This window comes from Peromyscus maniculatus, chromosome 13, assembly GCF_049852395.1.
Source record: "Peromyscus maniculatus bairdii isolate BWxNUB_F1_BW_parent chromosome 13, HU_Pman_BW_mat_3.1, whole genome shotgun sequence".
Classification (NCBI taxonomy): domain Eukaryota; kingdom Metazoa; phylum Chordata; class Mammalia; order Rodentia; family Cricetidae; genus Peromyscus; species Peromyscus maniculatus.
Genome location: NC_134864.1, coordinates 50,440,017 through 50,445,987, shown reverse-complemented (window position 1 = coordinate 50,445,987; position 5,971 = coordinate 50,440,017). Strand labels below are relative to the sequence as shown.

Sequence of the window (5,971 nt, the reverse complement as noted above, 5' to 3'; positions counted from 1 at the left end):
ATACTCAAGAAAATGCTAGGATCAAGCAGTAATCAGCCATTGGAAATGAACCTGGGAAGCTTGGATTGATGCCGCCTGGTGCTAAATTGTTGTGACTCAGCTCTAACTACCTCCCTAAAATGAGGAAATGATAGAGGGTGACTTCTATGATTCTCATGGCTAAGATTCAAATATTTTAGTAAAGCAGTAGAAACTAAGCTTTGCACATCAGCTATGCAAGACGAATAGGTTATAGAGGACTAGTGTAGAGAATGGTATGTAATTAGTAAGATTTCCTTTCTTTCTTTCTCTCTCTCTCTTTCTTTCTTTCTTTCTTTCTTTCTTTCTTTCTTTCAAGATTTTCTTGTATAAAAATTTGCTAAGAGGGCTTATTTCATGTATCCTTATAAAAGGGGGAGATACAAGTTATGGAAGGCATCAGGTTGACTTATGATATGATTATGTGTCCTATGGTTGAATATCTGCACCTGCCTGCTGAAATTGTGTCTAGCAACTGGAGGTATCCAAGGTGGTTCAGTGGTCAGAGTGGAGATGATGATGATTTGGATTATGGTAACAATAGAGATGGAGAAAATATTTGGGTTCAGGATATCTTGGTGGCAGAAGACTAGTGTTATTTAGAGAATAAAGTCATTATCAGATGGAGATAGTGCTGGAGAGAGAGCTCAGTGGTAAAGTGTTTACATTTTTAGCAAGAGGGCCTGAGTTTAATCACCAGAAGAGCATTTAAAAAGACAGGTTTAGTGGCATGCACTCATATGAGAGGAGAGGCACTGGCAGAAGCCTTGAGAAGGGAGGCCAGAAAGGTAAATGGGAAGAAAATCAAATTTTTCACCATTGTCACAGAAGCAATAACAGATCTCCTGTTTAGGCATCTGGCCAGTCTTCAAGTTCATAACCGGCTTTCATCATCCTGCAGTTTTTAAGATTTTATTTTTATTAGTGTGAGTATGTGCAGATGTGTGTGCGTCACACGTGTATGTAGGCACTCACAGTGGCTAGAAGAGGATATTGGATTCCTTGGAGCTAAAGTCACAGGCAGATTTGAACCACACAACATGGGTGCTGGGAGTTGAACCCGGGTCCTCTGCAAGAACAGCACTGGCTCTTAACCATTCTTAACCACTGAGACATCTCTCCAGCCCCCTCCCCATACCTGGTCTCTCTCTCTCTCTCTCTCTCTCTCTCTCTCTCTCTCTCTCTCTCTCTCTCTCTCTCTCTCTCTCTCTCTCTCTCTCTCTCTCTCCCTCTGCCCCCCTCTCTCTGATGGGGTTTACTAGGTAGTCATTGCTGGCCTGGCCTCAAACTCATAGATATCCACCTGCCTCTGCCTCCCAACACCTGGTCTTTTTATGTAAGCGCACAGCAAGTATTTACCAAGTGGGCTATCTCCCAAGCCTCCCTGTGTGTATTTGGACATGCCTGATTTAATCTATCACTATTAAAAGCTTCATAGATAAATAAACCAAACCTTATGGTATATGTGACATTGTTAACAACCCAAACTGTGTTTTGTTCCTGCTCTCCACCATGCTTATTTTCTTGCCCAGAGTAAAACCTGTACAGATAATCGTGTCCTCCCAGGCTTGTTAGGAAGTCCTGCATACTGTGAGCTAGCTCATGCCGTATGCTCTCCACTGCACACTGCCCCAAGTCTGTACCCTGGTTAGACTTTCTCAATAGAGCATTAGAACTCCATGGATGCTACATGGTCTTACAATCCCAGCACTACATTACAATAATAGTAATTATTATTACTATTAATTATTGTTATATTTAATTTATTTTTTGGGTCTGAGTGTTTTGCCTGCGTTTATGTAATTGCATCACGTGTGTGTGTGTGTGTGTGTGTGTGTGTGTGTGTGTGTGTGTGTGTCTGGTGTCCATGGTGGAAATAAATTCGATTCCCTGAAACTGGAGTTACAGATGGTTGTGAGTCACCATCCAGGTGCTGGGAATCGAACCTGATCAACAAATGCTCTAAAGTGCTGAGTCATCTGTCCAGTCCCTCTCTAGCACCTCCGTTTCCCAGGGTTATTTAATATGACGTAGAAATTAAAATCATATATATTTAAAGTGTACAACTAGATATTTCGATAGACATGTTTATTGTAATCACTGCAATCAAGCTTCCAAACTTTCACCGCAGAAAATCAATACCTCAAAGAGATGTTTGATCTGCTGTGTTGATTTCTGTATTCTTCAATGTAATCAAAGTATATAAAAGACCAACCCGTTATCATTTCCGGCATCCCCCAGCCACTCCTGGGGTCCCACGGCCATGTATGATCTGTCAGCATTCAGGCAAAATGCTTAGTCACCCCCGGGTCTCACATCCTATGTAATCCATGTGCATGCGCAGTGTGGCCACATACTCTCTATGCATGCGTGGAGTGGCTACATAAGCCCCTCTGTGCATGCGCTAAGCTACCTGTGAAAGCAACCCCGCCTGCCCCATACTCTCTTCTCCACAACTTTTCTTTTAGATAGGCTTGCTCACTCCCCCTCCCCCTTTCCCCCCACTCTTTACCAATAAAACTCTTAAAGTGGATTTCATTGTATATTTGTGGTCTGTTCTCGGTGCAGTAAATATAACACTTATTTTATGGACACAAGACGCTTCTACATATTTATGATATACAGTGGTATGATTTATGTATACAATGTATGATGAGCAGATTAGGAAAATTAGCATTCTCGTTTATTTATAATTTCTATGTTTTAGGAAACTTCAGACTCTTCCTTCCTAGCTATTTTTATTTTTTAAGGCATAAATAAATGTAAGAGAAATTTAAAGGAAACATCCTTGGTGTTCACTCCACAGTGTGGTGGTATGGACCAGTGTGCTCAGTGTGGTATGAATCCATCTGCTTCTCCCCTGGAAAGAGATGTCTGTAAAGAACTACTGGACACCTGAAGCTGGGAAGCTGGGATAAGAGACGAGCTGGGTCCCAAGTTGAGCAGGACCCTTGCTAATCCTCTGGGAAGCACAAGAATGTTTGGCAAGCCTATCCAAAGACCGACAGAACACAGTGCTAAATAAAGCAAGCCAAGTAACGAATACTTTTGAAATGAAGACAAATGTATTTTCGGTGGATTTTATTTTCTCATTTCTCTGCAGGGGACCAAGTGGCCCAGAAGTACTCTAAGTAGAATTGTCATTAATCGTGATAATTTACCTTCTAGAAAGAAAAAAAAATAAACCAAAAACCAAAAACAACAAAACAAAACAAACAAACAAACAAAAAACCTCCCTGAAGTTCCCCATGTACAAGTTGTATTCTAAATTTCTGGTGCATTTGAAAATCATAGTCTTGTTCTTCCAAACAATGACTAACTATGCAGGGAAGGAAGGACCAGGGGCATCATGTCGGACTTGTTTGGTACTTTAATTTAGGATGTTCATCCAACTCGGGAAAAGAAAAAAAAAAAAAAAACTCCAGTGTTGTTGGATTTCCACCCCAGCATGGTTCCAGGGCAAGCTTTCCATGGAACTCTGAAAGAAAAACCAAACCAAACCAAACCAGAGGCTGCCTAGAGGAAAAGGGCGGAACTGGACAAGAATCTGGAAATCTGAAGTTATAACCAGTAGCTCTCCGTGGACAAGCAGAGACTAGCTCTCTCTATATACCCGTGTCTCCATTGATCTCTTTTTGATCCATCTGCTGCTTTCCTTCCTGCCTGCTCTGTGCACAGTGTTCTGAGTGCTCTGAGTCTGAAGAGCCAACACTGGGCAATGCCTAAGGACACACCCTGGAACCAAAGCCTTCAGTTAGGACCACGCGGCAGCCAGACTCATTTGGTTTTACAGTAGTTTGCATCATACACATTTAACTGTGTGGTGTGGATAAATGCTTCTCGGTGCTGAGTTCTGTAAAACAATAGTCATACAGACGGCTATGGCAATCTGTATTTTGACCAATCCAACTTCTCTTTCCACTTCTGCCAGAGATAGCATAACCTTTTCCCATTTCCTTTCCTTATTCCTTCCTTGTTTCTACTAATGGATTCTTCATTTGTCTTACACACACACACACACACACACACACACACACACACACACACAATGGATTTGACGTTGCCTTGAGAAATACATGAAATAAAAAAATAACAAGGGCTGTGCGTGCTTCGGCAGCACATATACCAAAACTGGAATGTTACAGAGAAGATCGGCGTGGCTCTTGAGGAAGGACGACATACGAATTTGTCAAGTGTTCCCTATTTTTTGGCCTTCTCCTGTAATCAGATTGGTGACTACCCCGATTGTCATCAGAGATCCTTCATCCAGTAACTGATGGAACAACTGATGGAAACAGATACAGAACTTCACAGCCAAGCACTGGGCTGAGCTCCCGGAACCCTGTTGAGGAGAGGAAGGAAGGATTGTATGGGGAAGGAAGGAGTATCAAGGTTGTCACAAGGGAACTCACGGAACAACTAACCTGGGCTCATAGGAGCTCACAGACTCAGGACCGACAGCTAGGGAGCCTGCATGGGACTGTACAAGGCCCTCTGCATATGTGTGACAGTTGTGTAGCTTGGTCTGTTTGTGGGACTCCAAATAGTGTAAGCAGGGCTGTCCCTAATGCTTTGGCTGGCTTTTGGGGCCCTGTTCCTCATACTGGACTGCCTCACCCAGCCTTAATACAAGGAGACGGGCCTTAGTCCTATCTCAACTTGATATGCCACGCTTTGTTGGCACCCATGGGAGGCCTGCCCCTTTCTGAACAGACAGAGGAGGGGTGGATGCAGGGGGGTCTGAGGGGGGGGGACAGAGGGGTGGTAGGGGGAGGGAATGGGAGGAGAGGAGGGAGGGGAAACGGCAGTCAGGATGTAAAGTATATGAAAAAATTTAATTAATAAAACAATAGCAAGGACTATGTGAAGAAATTGGAGTGAAAGGGAAACTGGATCGCAAGACTGAGGGACCACCAGGGCTGAGGTTAGCATCTGGCAGAAGGGGTGGCCATTCTATTTGGAAGCCAAAAGATCCCCCCACAAACCCTGTTTTGAGCTTCTCAAGGACAGAGAAAAGGCAATTAATTTTGCTTGTTCATTTTTATCAACTTACCACAACAAACTAGAGTCACCTCAGAAGGGGAAACCTTAATTGAGGAATTGCCTCCATCAGATTGGCTTACGGCCATGCCTCTAGGACATTTTGTTGATTACTGATGGATGCGGGAGTGCCCATCCCACCTGGGTAATGCCACCCCTGGGTAGGTGGTCCTGGGTTGTATTAAAAAAAGCAAGTTGAGAGAACCATAATAAGTAAGCCAATAAGCAACACTTCCCACAGTTTCATACGTCAGTTCTTGCCTTAGTTTCTGCCTGACTTCCCTCAATGATGGACTGTGACTTATAAGGAGAAACAAGCCATTTCCTCCCCAAGTTGCTTTTGGTTTGGGTTATCTCATGGAAACAGAAAACGAAACTAGTACAGTTATGATAGTGAGACATATACCAGTTGCTTAGGAGAACTAGTTCTTCACATTTTATTTAGCTGGTACCAAGCTTTTGACTTATTACTGGGTCTCCATTCTGTAATGAGTTGACTCAGGGGGATAGAGAAAGATCCATCATAGGATGATTGAGTCCGAGTTCTTGATGGAGCAGCAGTTTGTATATAATGCTTCCTTCCATACTCGAGGGTAGCTTTAACATGCCACATCCCTGATGCCTTCCCCAGACCATGGTGGCTTTGAAGGGATGGGTGAACATAGGGAAGATGATGTCCTTTATAATTCAGATCCTATGCGTTTACAAACGTCTGATGTAGGAGGTGGCGAGATGAGAGGAAATGATGCAGTTCAAGTTCCATGTGAAGGAGAACTGCATTCATGAAGCTGATTGGGGGTACTCTTGGTGTGAAAACCCATGAAAAATGTTGGAGGAACAATGTATAAGAAGAGATCCCAGGCTCTGAAGCAATCACTGAGGCCCTGGATTCCTGGTCAAGCAGAACCATGGT

General features: G+C 43.3%; 1 non-coding gene across 1 annotated transcript; it reads left to right on the top strand.

Moving 5' to 3' along the window:
• The first annotated feature begins 4,123 nt into the window (after positions 1–4,123).
• LOC121822189 (U6 spliceosomal RNA) lies at positions 4,124–4,226 on the top strand. The gene has a single exon (XR_006063202.1). It is a non-coding gene; the product is annotated as a U6 spliceosomal RNA (small nuclear RNA).
• Positions 4,227–5,971: the final 1,745 nt, after the last annotated feature.